This window comes from Sinohyriopsis cumingii, chromosome 7 (assembly GCF_028554795.1).
Source record: "Sinohyriopsis cumingii isolate HCF-2022 chromosome 7, ASM2855479v2, whole genome shotgun sequence".
Classification (NCBI taxonomy): domain Eukaryota; kingdom Metazoa; phylum Mollusca; class Bivalvia; order Unionida; family Unionidae; genus Sinohyriopsis; species Sinohyriopsis cumingii.
In genome coordinates, this window is record NC_142967.1 from 89,325,973 (window position 1) to 89,345,165 (window position 19,193).

The window sequence follows — 19,193 nt, forward strand, 5'->3', positions numbered from 1 at the left end:
TTATAGGACTTGGGGCTCTAGTGGGGGATAGAAACCTACAAAGCACTACCAACCAAACTAAATTTATATGTTTATCCCATTTTCTTTTCCACACAGGAAAAATACTATTTTATGCCATTTTTTAATAATACCTAAGATTAAAGAACTGAATTAAATTCAGGACAAGCAGGAAAGGGATTTTACTTCTCCCCTGCCTAACACCAGCCACAATCTGCCGTGGTCTGGAAAACAGCTATAGCCTATTTCAACGTTGCTATGTTGCGTCGTAGAACATCATTATGGTGGTTGTTGTTGTTGTAGGGTTTAACGCCATTTTTCAGCAAACGATAGGTTATACATGGCGGCCAGTATTGATGGTGGAGGAAGACCCGGGAAAACCGAACATCATTATGACTCAATAAAAGTGCAATATAGTGCAATATATAACAAGTCATATTTAAATAGCATTTTACTCATATAGTGAAAACCATGTTCTTCAAATTTTACCATTCTCTCCCCCCATCCCCAAAAATGAAAAGCTATGAAATGTAATAAAACAATCTTTCTAAGTGGCCCATAGGCTTGCATATAATTTACAGCAAAAGAGACTTTTTGTTATCATTACTTCTAACCTTTATTATCAAAATATTAATATCAACAAGAAAACTAATGCCTGAGATATGAATCAAGGGATGGTTTAATGAAATAAACAAAGACAGGGCTTGCAAATATGTGCAATTTTCATGCATGTAGTTGAATATATTTTTTAAAACCGTTACTAACAATTGTGCATCCTAGAATAGATCCTGTTGCAGTTTGCAATATAACTACTTTCATTACTCAAAAATGATGATCAAAATAAATATATATGTACCTGATTTTATGTTAAGGGAGTGACCATTTAATTGGGGTGGGTGGATGGGCTTGGATTTCGTCCAAACCAGGATATTTGATGATTTTTCCTTTATAGGACAAAATGTTTCGAACTAGTCTTTGTTCCCAAAAATATAGCTTACTTCAGCAGCATTCTGCATTAAATCTACTTTATGAAGTAACCAACTTTATTCATTTTCTGCAATTTATGGTTTAAAAAAATATTATTATATAAGCACAATTCTCGGTATTCCCAAAATGGACCCTGCTTTATAATGCAGTGGCATTTATTTCCTGTTGTAAATCTCACATATCCATTGTGTAAGAACAAGTGAGTATTTTCTGGAACTTGCAATTTTCATGTGTGAATTTGGCACCCACATTTGTGTTTACAGGGAAAGATATGGTATCTTTTATTTTGGAAATCTATCAAAATGCTTTAGAATCTTAAGTTTTTGGTGAGTTACGGTTTCAAAGAGTGATTTTTTTAATAAAAAAAAGCAACAACCGAAAGTCATTTGAATGATACTGTCTTGGATTTGCACTTCACTGGTAATCAGTCATAGCAGGTAAACAGCTTTGCCTAAGCAATTGTCCAGTAAACTTACGTGACTATAATGTAATATTTCAATAATGAAAGCTGTGTCCTCATTTCAAACACGCAATCACCAATAAAATAAAAAATAAAAATGGGATTTAAGTTTTGAGATTAGTAATGTGAAGGCTATACATTGTGAAACAAGCTATAGTGATCAGCGGCAAGTGTACCACTGTTAACAAGCTTAGGGTCAGTGAGGTCAGTAAACGAAATGGCAAGTGGTTTTAGTGTATATATATATATATATATATATATATATATATATATATATATATATATTTGTACATACATACATAACTGTACATCAGGCAACCAGCCGATGTTCTGATCTAGCTGGGGGGGGGGGGGGGGGCACTCCCTGATCTATATAGTATCACAGTACATGTAGCCCTCAAACCTGCCAGACCAGACAGGCCGAAAGCAATGTAGCTATCCAGCTAACCAACAGTGTTTTCCTCCGTCTACTTAACAGATGAAAGGTTATACTGTAAATACCCTGATAATATACTAGGTGCTGTGACATGGAAAAGGCACATACACATATGCACATGAAAATTAAATGCACGTACTATTAAAGAAGAAGGTACTAACAAGGTAATAAAAACGGAGACATGGAATGGAGTGTGTACTCCAGGCCTTCATTATTCATGAATTTTACAGTGGATAAAAAAAGAGGCCCATGTGGGGCAGGTAATGCTCATCATGCTCATAGACTTAAGCCAGCTTGATCTTGGCCAAATCTGGTTAAGTCTCATTTGTGTAAATGTCATGACAATATGTGAATAGGTATACAAAACTGAAGCAATGATATGCTTTAAATGAATACTGGAAAGTATGTCACAGCTACCCAGTGATGGCCAATGACACACTCATTCTAATCTCCACTAATAAAGATGATTTAATGTCAATAGATGTAGTATGGGATTAAAGAATGGCAAAACTGACATGTTTTTTCTGCAATTTTTAATGAATACCTGTAAAGGACGTTATGGTGACCAAGTTTTTGTGGTCAATGTATACTGATCTTAACACATTAACTCCTGGAGCTTTTTGCCATTTTTTCCTGAAAATCGAGTAGGAAACACATTCTGAAAGCTATTTCTGAATAGACTCGAAAATACCAAATCCCTGGTCATCTTTCAATAACATACTGCCTAGTTGTGTTAGAAACATCATTTTTCATTGAGTATTTGACTCGCGCATGAACAGAAGAGTAAAAATTGGACTTCTTTTTGTTTGTTTTATTTTTGTTTTTTTTGCTAAACGGAGCCATTATTTTGGTATTGAGACCACTCTTTATTCCAAATGCCCATCTTATCCTACTTTTTGCAAAGGCTCATCTGTCTGTTTGCAGTTCATACCAGTTTGCCTTAGATCTGAGACCAAAAAGTCTAAATTCCGGACACAAAATGGGATTCCAACCACATGCAAATTTTGCATAAAAAAAAGTTGGGTCCAAAAAATGAGGTTTTTCTATCTGTATTTTGTAGTGCAACTAGATATTCCAGATTATTTGGTATCATTGTAGAGCCACATCTGTCTACCTTTCTATAATACCATCCACTTTAGTGTATCATGCATGACCATGACGCTACAGAGTTTGGCAGCAGGCTACTACCTCCTGCCCCGTAAAGTCGTCGCAAGGGGTTAATGTGTTAAGGTGCACTCTCAGTGTAAATTGGTAAAAACATTTAAAAAGGTACTTGCTCACATCTTTTTTTAATATAAATTCTGCATAAACACAGAAAGCAGGATACAGCAACTAAACTTTGATGGGTGATGAACATTCATCCAAAAATGTAGCCACAGCACAAGAATGATGACAACTAGTGTAGTCATACAGGAATAGCAGCCCAGAGTATGGAGTGTACTGACTACACTATTCATCACAGGTACTGGAGAGTATGGGGTGTACTGACTACGCTATTCCTCACAGGTATTTGCAGAGTATGGAGTGTACTGACTACACTATTCATCACAGGTATTTGCAGAGTATGGAGTGTACTGACTACACTATTCATCACAGGTAATGGCGAGTATGGAGTCTACTGACTACACTACTCATCACAGGTATTGGAGAGTATGGAGTGTACTGACTACACTATTCATCACAGGTAATGGAGAGTATGGAGTGTACTGACTACACTATTCATCACAGGTAATGGAGAGTATGGAGTGTACTGACTACACTATTCATCACAGGTATTGGACAGTATGGAGTGTACTGACTACACTATTCATCACAGTTATTGGAGAAATATCCTGGATAACCATATTTATCTGATGTACAGTTAACTGCAAGCAGCACATGACCAAATCTGCAGTCATGTTCTGTACATCAACGCTTCAAAGGTCATATTATGCAGAGGCAAGTAAAGTCAAGTGCTTTGCCCAAGGACAGCAACCTGAACTTGCATCCTTCTGGTCTTATGTCTAATCTGTTACTTTAACCACTAAGCTACTGTGTCTCCCAGAACAGCAAAGACCCTGAGATGCAAGCCCATTTATAAAAAATAAAAAAAAATCCTAATCAATATTTAGAATAACAAATGTTACTCCAGACTGGTAAATGTTATTTGAAATGTAATGCAGCTTTTCAATTGCTTAAAATATGTTCTAGAAAGATTTGGAATCAAGTCAAGTTATATGACTGAGAGGCTGGATCAAGGATGTTCACACCTTAAATGCAAAAATCAAACACATCAAAGGCTACAGAAAGTTATCATTAAACAGCATTTTTAATATAGAACTTTCTGTTGCTTTAATTCTGGCCTGCAGTATCTGATGTAATGTAACTATATGCCTTAATAAGCAGACCACCCCCCAATTTATTTGGTCAAAACTAACAATAAATATCCCTTACTGAGAACACATGTCTCTTTCTTGTAATGCCTAATCGATGGGAAGAAGCTGCCAAATCCTGCCTAAAACATCCACATTTTCTTCAAACTTACCACAATGCATGTGTTATCTCTTCTTACCTAACTTTACCAGTGAAATCTAAACAAGAGGCTGATATAGGCTTGATATCAATCATGTGGCTGACATGTACTTAAATGCCAAATGCAAGGGCAGTTTGCAAATAAATCTTGGTAATGGTTGACAGGGTGATTTCTTTCCAGTTATTTCTAATTTTGTTGATTGGTTAATGAACAGGTTGTTTTAAGTCTTTCATCTATCTTCAATGATGTTTGATTGGTTAATGAACAGGTTGTTTTAAGTCGTTCATCCAATGATATCTGATGGCAGATGAGCATCATTTGTATGTACATAGCAGATATGCCTTCATGCCAGCATGTTTTCTTCAAGCTCTGTTAGGAAATTTTTGATAAGTCCTTTAAGAGTGTTGCTGGTTTTTGGTAACAAAAGCCAAGATTTTACAGCAGTCCTGCACCATAATCTAGGGTGTGGGTGAATGTATGGGCATGCACATGGGTGCTGAAATGATGACTATGTTCAGATTACACCAAAGCAAGCTTAATAACAGGTCAAAGTGATCTATGTTTGGTGTTGAACTCCACCAAGTACATGATAGACTAACAGTGGTCTTGGACAGCAACAAAAAGTTTACACCAATGGTAACAACGGCCAACAGCGTTTAAACAAACTTAGAAGTCCTTCATACAAAGATGCTTTCCATCAAATTTGGCAAAATTCTGTTTATCAGATTTTCTGAAGTCATATAAAGGTATGTCTATTTTCAGTACAGTGGAATCTGTCATGAAAGACCACCCCTTTTGCCAAAACATAATGGTCTCTCATGACAGGTGGTCTCTTATAACAGGTCACAACACTATATAATCAATAAATCTGTATATGGAAAACATGGTCTCTCAAGACAAGTGGTCTCTCATAGCAGTGAACTCACAATGACAGAGGTGAGCATGACTGATCTGCAAAGTCGAGTACCTTTAGGGCCCTTTTATTTAGGACCAACTAGATATTATACAAAGTTGAGTAACTTCAGGGCCCTTTTATTTAGGACCAACTAGATATCATACAAAGTCGAGTAACTTTAGGGCCCTTTTATTTAGGACCAACTAGATATCATACAAAGTCAGGTAACTTCAGGGCCCTTTTATTTAGGACCAACTAGATATCATACAAAGTTGAGTAACTTCAGGGCCCTTTTATTTAGGACCAACTAGATATCATACAAAGTCGAGTAACTTCAGGGCCCTTTTATTTAGGACCAACTAGATATCATACAAAGTCAAGTAACTTTAGGGCCCTTTTATTTAGGATCAACTAGATATCATACAAAGATGAGAGTAAGAACTGCATGTTACTACAACCATTCATTTTGGAGTAGTTAAAAAAACCCCATTAATAACATGATTTTCAATATGTCAACCATAGCCATATTGTATATCAGATCAGCGCCTTTTTCATAATAAAAGTCTTTTAATGACTACAGCCTTTCCATTTAGAAAAAGTAGCCATAACAAGTTGTTCAAGATGGCCACCGTGTTAACCATATTGTATCTCAGAGTGGCTTCTTCGTTTAGTACCAACCAAACATGATTTGGTGAAAATCCCATATAGATACCATCTGTTTCGAGAGCATGATGGAAGTCTGACTGGCATTTAGAACCATTTACATAGATATATGACCATTCATTCAAAAGGATAAGTGAAAACAAGATTTTCAAGACAGACATCTTGGCCATCCTGTCAATACAATTTTCATTTTGGACCAATCAAGACTTTAAATGAAAATCCATATATAGATACAACCATCCATTCAAGAAGAGTATTGGTAACCTGATTTTCAAGACTGGATTCTAAGGCAAGACTGACACGCAACATTTTTATTTCGGACCAACCATCCATTCAAGAAGAGTATTGGTAACCCGATTTTCAAGACTGGATTCTAAGGCAAGACTGACATGCAACATTTTCATTTCGGACCAACCATACATAATAAGAAGTCTTTTAGTGATAAACCCATCTCAATATGACTGTATGTTCAAAACACATAACAATACAAATAGTTTCAGGACAGATGCCATGGTGTCCATATTGCAAAGTACCCAAGCACCATTTTTTTTCTTGAATCAACAACACATCATAAGAAGTTTTTCATTGAAAACCACATGTCAATATAACTGTCCATTCAGGAGGAGAAGTGAGAACAAGATTTTTAAAAAATAATTACAATGGCAGCCATATTAGGATATTAGATTTGCATCATTTTCATTTAAATCCAACTAGATGTCACACGAAAACCCTATTTCAATACGGAATAATCATTAGCAAGATTGTTAAATGGCTGCCCTTCTGTCTATATGAGACGTTCAAGGAACACCATTTTTATTTAGGACCAACCTGACCTGGAATGAACTGGTCTGTAAAGTTTGGTGGCAATTCTCCCTGTGCTTTAAGAGGAATCATGGTAAAAACTTGTGCTTATGGATGCCAGACACCAGACAAAAGGCCACAGCACAAGTTCTCCCAGTCTATGACCAGTAGTGTTAAAACCAAACTAAAGCTATAAAAGGTTCAGTATACATACCCAATGGCATCAAAACATACTAGTAATACAATTACTGTGCAGCATTTATGGTGGTTACCAAAAAAACCATCAAATGGACTGATGCTCTACTGGCAGAAACTAATTTCCAGGAATTCAAAGCAAGACCATTTCTTTAATTTAACTGCAGAGTGCTGAAACCATCTGTGATAATGATATTCTTCAGCAATATTGAGATTTTCAAATTAGCTGCTGTGCTGGAAATACTGAAGTCAGATTGGCAACATTTTCATTTAGAATAAAAAAATCATTTAGGACCAACAAGACATCATAAGACATCTTCTGGTGGAAACCTCATGTGATTTTCCATTTTGAAGGAAAACCAGTAACAAGATTTCTAAGATGACTGCCTTGGTGACTGTACTGGATATCAGATTAGCACTGTTTAGGCAGACATCACAAGAAGCCTTTTGGTGAAACCAGTAACAAGATTTGTAAGATGACTGCCTTGGTGACTATACTGGATATCAGATTAGCACCATTTAGGCAGACATCACAAGAAGCCTTTTGGTGAAAGTAGAATATTGATATGACTGGCCGTCTAAATTACAGATAAGATTTTTATCAAGGCCACTGTCATCGCCATATTGGAAATCAGATCAGCACAATTTTCCTTTATGACCAACTAGACGTCATAAGACATATTTCAGTGAAAACCCAAGCAGTGATAACAACATTTTCAAGATGGCCACTGTGGTGGTCCTACTGGATATCTGAACAGCAACATTTTCATTTTACTACCAACTAGACATCGTAAAAAGTCTTCTGGAGAAATTATCATGAAAATATTACATTTCGTTTAGAAGGAGTGATAAGTAGATGGACAATGTGGTTAAGCAATGTTTTCATTTAGGAGCAACTAGTCATCATAAGTCTTCTGGTGAAAACCTCATGCCAATATGACCTTTCTTTCAGGTGGAGTAACAATAACAAGATTTTCAAGATGACTGCTATGACAGTCATACTGGATGTCAGATTGGCACCATTTCCATTTAGGACCAACTAGACATCATACAAAGTCTTTTAGCGAAAACTCCATGTTGACATGACTAGCCATTCAGAAGGAATAGTAATAAGATTTTTAGCATGGCAAATGTGGTGGCCATACTGGAAGTCCAAGTGGCATCAATTTCATTTGGAACCAACCAGACACTGGGATGAATGTGTGTTTAAACTTTCATGCCAATCCTCCAAGTAGTTTCAGATAATTAATGAAAAAAAATTTGTTCTAATGAATCGACAGATGATAGATGATTTGACAAGAGACTAACATGTAGCTGGATGCTGAATATATATTTTGCATTTAATGGACCACGATTCACATTATAAATAGAAGCAAACATACCACAATTAACTTTTAAACAATAAATCTACTACCTATAAGGTAATTATAAATAGAAGCAAACATACCATAATTAACTTGTAAACAACAGATCTACTCCCTATAAGGTAATTATAAATAGAAGCAAACATACCATAATTAACTCGTAAACAACAAATCTACTCCCTATAAGGTAATTATAAATAGAAGCAAACATACCATAATTAACTCAAACAACAAATCTACTACCTATAAGGTAATTATAAATAGAAGCAAACATACCATAATTAACATGTAAATAACAAATCTACTCCCTATAAGGTAATTAGAAATAGAAGCAAACATACCATAATTAATTCGTAAACAACAAATCTACTCCCTATAAGGTAATTTACACACTTTCAAAAGACATTTCAATATGTTGACTGGTTGCTGCATTATAATAGTTAAAAATAACTATCAATATGATGATTCAAAAATCAAAATTGATAAAGGGCCATAACTATATGACTGAACACAGTATATTTATTAATTCATCCCAAACATAAATGAACCTGCTGTGAACTTTACCTTTTAATGATATACCTGTATGAGGTAATTTGTGAAACATCATGTAATTAAATAAACATCAGGATAAATATAGTAGCAGGTTCCCCTTTGCAGGCTCAAAACATTCAGTAATAAATTGCCATATTATTTAATATATTCCCCCAAATCCTTTCTAGTCTAGTTGTAAGAGCATTACAAACAGATGTCATTGATCGGAAACAAGAATCTGTTGACACAAGTGGTTATGTGATAATGCTACAGGTTCTTGTCCTGTCTTTCAACAAAACAAAAAGTCTTGAACAGTTGGATGAATCAATAACAACTGGGGAGTCCTACTTGTGAAAATTACAAAAGAAATATATCTATGCAGTCCCCATGTCCCTATTTTGTAACGTTCATGTAACTAATTTTCATTGAGAGAATTTTAGAGTTCTCACCTGAGATAGGGAAAGACAAAAACAATTCCTCATTTCTTTCGAGTGAATTCACAAAGTCTCATTGTGCATGAATTTTGGATTATGAGAAAATAAGAAGAAATTGTTTAAGATCAGCTATTTTTTGTTATAACATTTGCAGAGGGGTAAAAACTGGACTTGTGTTGTTGTTGGGGGAGTTTTTTTGCTTTTTACTCAATGGCCACTTCTTTTGTACAAATGTTAAACATACCCTTATTTTCACAAAGCTTAACCCTGTCTAGGTGCTAATTTGACCTCATTTCGAACTTACAAGTAAAATCCAGACCCATTTTCTGTTCCCAATACTGGCAATTTTTTTATACCTTAAATTGAGTTTCTAAATATCTGCTTTTTTGGGGTTGAAACTAAAAGAAACTGATAATCGACATTTAGTTGATGCTCTTTCTGTGATAGCATTACATTTTAATCTATGATTACCAATAGTGATTTCACTGCCCCATGAAGAAGCCTACGACTCCATGCCATGTAGTCATAGAGTCATTCCAAGGATTGACTGTTAACTCTGAAAACCATTCAATTGTGAAATATAACTTTAATACCCAATGCTAGAAATAAGCACTTCTTGAAATGGATTATAAAATGAATTTAGTCCCTCCCCCATTGATTTTTCATCACTGACTACAGTACATGTAATTCAATTTGCACTGGCCATGGAAGCATTAGAGTCCAAAATGAAGGTGATTTAGGTACCTAAGTCGTTCCAGAAATAAGCTAATCAGCTGACTGAATGACAATTGAAATAGAACTAACCCTCCCCATAAAACATAACCAAGCAATGAGGCAAGTGTAAAATTACTATAAAATGAACTGCATTTATAATCAATCATATCATTTCATAGTCAGCAGACTGTCTTGCTGTATTTTTGTGTGCAAAGGTTTGACCAGTAAGCATTAGGGTCCATGTTGGGCAGTGATACAGACAAAACCAATTCCCTATCAATTTGCCCAAATATAAAGCAAAGATGACTTCACCTTCTCAAAAGCTGATGCTCCTCCCCCATTCTTCTGGCCACTGAATGCTTTTGTATTCTAATTACAATATAGCTCTTGTGTATTTTGTATGTTCAATGAGCAATGTGAAACAATTTAAAATATAGTTTTCCTGAAGGCTTAACTAACTTCAATTACGCAATGCTCACTGATTGCTATTTTGTAGCTATCACTTTTTCGTACCAAACAAATCCTCATCCAAGTGATGTGAATACATCCTCCCCCAGAGTAGCAAATGTTTGTAAGTACTGCATAATTAAAATTAATTTTATTCCTCCCCCACCATCTACATTCAACACCAGCAATATCTTACCTGTCATTAGTATGAACCTAAATTTGTCAGGTGCATAAGTTTAATTTACGGATGTACTGAAACCGATAAAAAAAACTCCAGAAAAATGGAATGTACTCACCATTTGTGGGAGAGTTCCATTTACAGGATGTTGGTATCTCTCAAAGCCACATGATGTGCTGCAGTTAAGGGTTTCGGAGAAAACAAACGTCTAAACTTTGTTGTGCTAACAAGCAGATGTAGGAGAAAAAGGCAATATGTGATTGCCAAAGTGTTGCCTTCATGATGTCCTCCAAGGAGCAATGATTCAGATGTGGCTTGAACCTCATGGGCTTTTGATTTCATGAAAGAAAGGTCTCTATCAGTAAGAGACTGACAAGCTCTTTTGATGCAGGTGACAATCCACTGTGAGACAGTGGAAGTTGAAATACCAATGAGGCCTTTATGAGGGAGGAAAAGACATTTCCTAACCATCCTTTTCCTTTTCGAAACAATGAAAGACCCAACAGAGGTTACTGTAGCCCGGCAATGGAATAGATCCTGATGGAGGGACTGTATCTGAAAATTGTGGATCAGTGAGTCGTCAAAATACTTGAGAATCAGAGTTTCCAGTAATTGGAGGTAAGCTGCTACTACTCCCATCACTTAAGTGGAGACTCTGGGCATGGAAGAAATTCCAAATAAGCAAACCCAGAATTGAAAAACAACTTGGTCCAAGCAAAAACCACAATTATTGGTGATGTAGAGGAAACATTGGGATGTGCATAAAAGCTTCGTGACTTCTGATGGAGGTTTTGTGAATTCCGATGGAGATTGTGTAATCTGACTATATGTACATCTTTCAAGATGGAGACCACTTCGTAAATCTGGCATGTAATGCATCATTGAAAGATTCTCCAGAAGAAATCACTTTAAAGGGAAAAATGAGACAAAATTTCCAGATTTTCTTTGTGACCAGGAAGCCTGGAGTAGAATGCAGGAGAATGATTGTTCAGGACCCTCTCAGCTGCCTCTTTCCCCTAATTTCATCAGATTTGATTGGTGAAAGATCATGCGGATCCTTGATGAGCACCTATGGGGACATTTTGGACAGCAATGCATTGCAGGAGAGGGTCTGAGCCTTAGGGCTGCCCCCTCCACCTTCCTTAGGAAAAGGAGGAGAGTTAAAGAACTTCCTCCTTGGAGATATGGGTGAACTCACTCTGAACCTGATTGCTGAGGTCTAATTTGAGGTTGTGGATTGGACTGAGACTGCATTTGTTTGAATAATTTTGAGGATGGATCCCTCAATGTGATTCACATTACTAGGCTTCCTGGCTGATTGTGATTGGCCAGGAGTGGCTGTGAAGGATCTTTGCTGATAATACTTCAGGTCTTGGGAAGCCATAGTAGAAACAAGTCCTCTGAAGAGGTCTCAGCTTCCAAAGGAACAACCCTTATAAGGTCTTTGCTATGGTTAAGTAAGATCTCTGAGGAGTTCAATACAGCATCATGGCAGCTGTGCAGAAGCTGATAACGCCATTGAGGGAGAAAGCATGTACCACAACATTTTGGCCACATCTTCCAGCACACATTGTAGTGTAGCTGGATTCATTGAGGCCCCCTTCAGTATACTTAAGTAGGTGAGAAAAGGTCAGCATGAGACGCTACAATGCATAATAACCAAACTTTCTTTTCAATAACCTCAAATGTCTTTATGGGAGGGCATGCCCTGGCTACAGTCGAGATACCACTTGGATATAAACCAGCATCTAATTGGGGAGGTTAATAGGCCACTTCTGAGGGGAATAGGTCCTGGTAACATGAGGCAAAAACCATAGGTCTAAACTTAAAGGGACTACCCTTTACATTGTCAAATGATCACTTGGCCTCTTGAGAACTCTCTTAGATTTTCTCAATCATGAGGAAGAAGTATGATGCCTTGTTGCACTGGAGCCTAAGATCTTTTCCAAAATGGAAAGGATCTTCTTTGACTGTGTGCCACATGGTTTCAGGCACAAGTCCATGGGTCAGTGACCAGTCACTGCATGGTGATTGGTGACTGGTCAGATGACATAAATATGTCAGATCCTTGTTGTCTTATTCATCATTCAGAAGGGTAAAGTGCTGCTCTTCCCAGTTTGTATGTAGTGTGTGCTATATACATGCCAGTGCATACACAAGGTAAACAATGATCTAATCCACCTGTTAGAAATTTACCTGTCTTTTTTTTGAGTGAAGTAAGACTGTCAATGCTAGATCCTCATTGAGAGCAATGCAGACACACACAATAACTATGGAACACAAGTCATGCAAACAATTATGATACACAAAGGTGAAAAAACATTACTGGTGTTTAGTCAATTATTTAAGAGAAAGGAATACATGTATGTAATTCCTACAATGTTAGGGTAGGGACTTTGCTGCAAGATTTCTTAACACAAAAGGGTTACCCATATGCAGTTGTAAATGAAAAGAATAGGTGTACCCTATCCCTTAATAAGTATGATACAGAGTGATAACCTAATGTCCCTTAAAGAATTAAACTGTATATGGGACATGGGTTACCCACACATAAAATGAATACAGAACGGATAAATATAACAGCGAGATATATGTTGAAGGAAAACCACAATGCAGTAAAGCACTTGCAACAAGCAGTTTTTCTCTAGTCACAATCTACAACAAAAAAACCCTAACCATGGCATCCATGAAAAACATGACTGTTCTGCATATGGACATACATCATGTCTTACTGACAAATCTCCACTCTGGAAGGACGTATTCACATCAAGCAGACAAGTTTTCTCAGTAAGAAAAATAGCTACATAACAGTGATGGGTATGATATTGCTGCTAATTAAATAGTATCTTGTGCTTTTTGATCAACTCTGGTGTCAAATGAATGACTATTTGCCTGCAATTAGGATTCAACTGGGTGGGAGAATTACATTGACTCGGTGTGGAAAACAGTTATTATTGCTTAAATTTATCAAAACTAATTAAATTTTCCAATTTCTCTGACGCAATGAAATAATGCTGAAACATTCTTATTTGACAAGATTATGAAAGATATCTTTAATCTGCTTAGGTTTAGAGTTATTGTGCTTAATTCAACATGAACTTCGTATTTCACATATCTGTTGCCATCTGGCAGAATAATCCAGGTCAAGTCCTAATCCATATTAAAAACTAACCATTTTCTGCAGGAGTCCTGGGAGTTTTTTTTTCAAAGAAAGCAATTTTGGCCCCTGAATAAATATTTTTTCTCTGATCTGTAAACTTTTTTGTTATCCTTATATTATTTGACAGTTTTTTTAATTGATGCAAAAGAACAAAAAATATATCCTGTTTCAAAAGTTAATCCTATACCTGTCCTTACCCTGTAAATTAAATGGTTGATCCCATACCACCAAAAATTTATAAATGAAGCATGAAGTGGATGAAATACCATGCATTTATACCACTCAAAAGCAAATTATAATTCACTGGAGGTTTATTACAGCCTGCTTGATAGCAAAAGTAAACAAGAATTTTTTCATATTTCATCCTGTAGGAAGAAAGACCTGTATCTATATATGTTACCTAATTATTTTATATTAATCTATTTTAAAGATTATCATGTTTAGTAATAACAATTTCATGAAAATCACCTCTCCCCCCATCAATATTTTCATGAAACTTATTGAGTATTCCTTCATTTTGATATTGTTTGACTCAAACATAGTACGGTAAAAGGGATGTTTTAAGTGACACGTAAATAATCTAAATTTCCACAACTTTGCACTCATTTTTGTGTGTGTGTGTGTGTGTGTGTGTGATTTGGATTTTTAACATAGCTTTAACAATTTTACAGTCATATCGCTACAATGTCTACAGTGTGGAAGTTTATAGTGATGTCTAGCACTGGGGCATCATGCCTGAAGTATATCTGAAAATACCTGACAAGATGAGTCCAGTGTGGACCCTGAAGCATACATGAAAATACCTGACAAGACGAGTCCAGTATTTCTTTGAAGATTCCACATATTAACCTACAAAACTACAGGAGCCCTTATTTTCTTTTTTGACTCACCATGACCATGACCTTTCACCTTCAGACCTCAAAATCTATAGGTTTCTTTCTTACCCTAAGTGCAAGCCAACAAAAAGTTTGATCAAGGAACTAACCCTATAAAAAAAAAGTTATTTACAAACTCATTTTTCTCAGAGTCCCTATGGGTTTGACATTTCGATCCCATAATCAATAGGCTTCTTTCTCACCCAAAGTGTAAGCATTCCATAATCTGTGGTGAAAGTAAATGGTAAGGAACTGTAACTTTTGTTAAAAAATCAATGTTAATTTTTCAGCCTCCAAGACCATGATTTTTTACTTTAAGTGCAAGTCATCCACAAAGTTTAATCAAGGTTGCGATGTAGAACAACTGATAATGTGCAAAACCCTTTTTCCTTCTTTTAATTGCAGTGAACCCGAGACTGACATTTTGACTTAATCAACTGTAGGCTCCTTCCTTACCCAAACTTCCCAAATGAAAGCCATCCACAATGTTCAGTCCAGGCATGTAATGTAGAACTAATTTATTGTGCAGAAACCTCTACCGGTAGTTTTCTTTCAGTCATAGTGACTTAGCCAAAAAATCTTTTTACCCTGAAACTGATAGTCTTCTTCCTTATCACAAGTGCAAGCTATCCACAAAGTTTGATCCATCTCTGAGGTGTAGAACTAATGTTATTGTTTACAAACTATTTTTTATTTTACAGTCACAGTACCTTGAACTTTGACCATCTGACACTGAACTTAACAGACTTATACCTTACCCCAAGTGCAAGCCATCCACAAAGTCTGATCTCTGTCTTATGTCAAACTGATGCTATTGTACAGAAACCATTTTCTTCTTTTAGTCGCACCTTTTGACCACAAATCAATAGGCTACTTCCATAGCCGACCGCTCCAGTGGCCTAGTGGTTAGCATGTCCACCTTGGATGATGGAGGCTGCAAGTTCAAATTCCAGCCAAGTCACCCACAGATTTATTAAAATGGTGCTAACAGCTACCTTGCTAGGTGCTCAGCATTAAGAGGTTAGTGTAAGGCCTGGTCGGCCTGGTGTCAGGATAATTTGACTGGGTGGGACATCATGCTAAATGTCTGCGGCATGATGCCCCAGTGCTAGACATCACTATAAACTGCCAGACTGCAGATATCAGAGTGATATGACTGAATTTTTTTTAAAGCTATGTTTAAAATCCGAATCACACACACACACACACACTTCCCTAGCCCAAATGCTACCTATTTACAAGCTTTGTCACATTAGAACTCTAGTCAGTGTACAGAAATGGAATAGGGCACAGCTGAATGGGTAGATGTATAACATGACATTAGAACTCTAGTCAGTGTACACAAATGGAATAGGGCACAGCTGAATGGGTAGATGTATAACATGACATTAGAACTAGTCAGTGTACACAAATGGAATAGGGCACAGCTGAATGGGTAGATGTATAGCATGACATTAGAACTCTAGTCAGTGTACACAAATGGAATAGGGCACAGCTGAGTGGGTAGATGTATAACATGACATTAGAACTAGTCAGTGTACACAAATGGAATAGGGCACAGCTGAATGGGTAGATGTATAGCATGACATTAGAACTCTAGTCAGTGTACACAAATGGAATAGGGCACAGCTGAATGGGTAGATGTATAACATGACATTAGAACTAGTCAGTGTACACAAATGGAATAGGGCACAGCTGAATGGGTAGATGTATAACATGACATTAGAACTCTAGTCAGTGTACACAAATGGAATAGGGCACAGCTGAATGGGTAGATGTATAACATGGCATTAGAACTAGTCAGTGTACAGAAATGGAATAGGGCGCAGCTGAATGGGTAGATGTATAACATGACATTAGAACTCTAGTCAGTGAACACAAATGGAATAGGGCACAGCTGAATGGGTAGATGTATAACATGACATTATAACTCTAGTCAGTGTACACAAATGGAATAGGGCACAGCTGAATGGGTAGATGTATAACATGACATTAGAACTAGTCAGTTTACACAAATGGAATAGGGCACAGCTGAATGGGTAGATGTATAACATGACATTAGAACTCTAGTCAGTGTACACAAATGGAATAGGGCACAGCTGAATGGGTAGATGTATAACATGACATTAGAACTAGTCAGTGTACACAAATGGAATAGGGCACAGCTGAATGGGTAGATGTTTAACATGACATTAGAACTCTAGTCTGTGTACACAAATGTAATAGGGCACAGCTGAATGGGTAGATGTATAACATGACATTAGAACTCTAGTCAGTGTACACAAATGGAATAGGGCACAGCTGAATGGGTAGATGTATAACATGACATTATAACTCTAGTCAGTGTACACAAATGGAATAGGGCACAGCTGAATGGGTAGATGTATAACATGACATTAGAACTAGTCAGTTTACACAAATGGAATAGGGCACAGCTGAATGGGTAGATGTATAACATGACATTAGAACTCTAGTCAGTGTACACAAATGGAATAGGACACAGCTGAATGGGTAGATGTATAACATGACATTAGAACTAGTCAGTGTACACAAATGGAATAGGGCGCAGCTGAATGGGTAGATGTATAACATGACATTAGAACTCTAGTCAGTGTACACAAATGTAATAGGGCACAGCTGAATGGGTAGATGTATAACATGACATTATAACTCTAGTCAGTGTACACATATGGAATAGGGCACAGCTGAATGGGTAGATGTATAACATGACATTAGAACTCTAGTCAGTGTACACAAATGTAATAGGGCACAGCTGAACGGGTAGATGTATAACATGACATTAGAACTAGTCAGTGTACACAAATGTAATAGGGCACAGCTGAATGGGTAGATGTATAACATGACATTAGAACTCTAGTCAGTGTACAGAAATGGAATAGGGCACAGCTGAATGGGTAGATGTATAACATGACATTAGAACTCTAGTCAGTGTACACAAATGTAATAGGGCACAGCTGAACGGGTAGATGTATAACATGACATTAGAACTAGTCAGTGTACACAAATGTAATAGGGCACAGCTGAATGGGTAGATGTATAACATGACATTAGAACTCTAGTCAGTGTACAGAAATGGAATAGGGCACAGCTGAATGGGTAGATGTATAACATGACATTAGAACTAGTCAGTGTACACAAATGGAATAGGGCGCAGCTGAATGGGTAGATGTATAACATGACATTAGAACTCTAGTCAGTGTACACAAATGTAATAGGGCACAGCTGAATGGGTAGATGTATAACATGACATTAGAACTCTAGTCAGTGTACACAAATGGAATAGGGCACAGCTGAATGGGTAGATGTATAACATGGCATTAGAACTAGTCAGTGTACAGAAATGGAATAGGGCACAGCTGAATGGGTAGATGTATAACATGACATTAGAACTCTAGTCAGTGTACACAAATGGAATAGGGCACAGCTGAATGGGTAGATGTATAACATGACATTAGAACTCTAGTCAGTGTACAGAAATGGAATAGGGCACAGCTGAATGGGTAGATGTATAACATGACATTAGAACTAGTCAGTGTACACAAATGGAATAGGGCACAGCTGAATGGGTAGATGTATAACATGACATTAGAACTCTAGTCAGTGTACACAAATGGAATAGGGCACAGCTGAATGGGTAGATGTATAACATGATATGCTCTTCCTGATGGTTTGTACATAGCCCACTCAGCTTAAAAATTTAAAACGTCTGGTAACACGCGTAATCTTTTATAAATCAAAAAGATTAATCAAAGCCAATCGATTCATTGATCTTTAAGAGATGGAAACATTCCTAAAATAGACCATGTGATCATGAGATGTTCTTTAATTGTATAAAATGTGTGATATCATATTGTACTTCTCTTATGCTTGAGAAATTCCACACTTTCACAAACATGTGAAGAATGTACTAAAGATGTGCTTGTCTGTTTATCTATCCCTCACTTTTTTTGACAAATGTACAAAGTTCAACCCTCAAACCCCTATTCCCTGACGTTTTTTTCAGGAAAGATACTATATATTAGAAATAGTCATAATTGTAATTTCACAAGGTATTAAGACTCAACAGTTCCACAAGGTATTAAGACTGAACATTTTCACAAGGTATCAAGACGGAATATTTTCACAAGGTATCAAGACTGAACATTTCCACAAGGTATCAAGACTGAACATTTCCACAAGTTATTAAGACTGAACATATTCACAAGGTATTAAGACAGGACATTTTCACAAGGTATTAAGACTTAACACTTCCACAAGGTATTAAGACTGAACATTTCCACAAGGTATCAAGACTAAACATTTCCACAAGGTATCAAGACTGAACATTTTCACAAGGTATTAAGACGGGACATTTTCACAAGGTATTAAGACTTAACACTTCCACAAGGTATTAAGACTGAACATTTTCACAAGGTATTAAAACGGGACATTTTCACAAGGTATCAAGACTGGACATTTCCACAAATTGCTGTTTGGTTTTGAGAAGTTTCCAATTTACAGAGGTTTTATTACAAGAAAGGAAC

At 36.6% G+C, this 19,193-nt stretch overlaps 1 protein-coding gene across 2 annotated transcripts in view; it reads right to left on the bottom strand.

The window, feature by feature from the left end:
• The window catches only part of LOC149795680 (LIM domain-binding protein 2-like), a 120,322-nt gene that overhangs the window by 74,975 nt on the left and 26,154 nt on the right, over nucleotides 1-19,193 (bottom strand). The gene's annotated exons all lie outside the window — the stretch shown is intronic.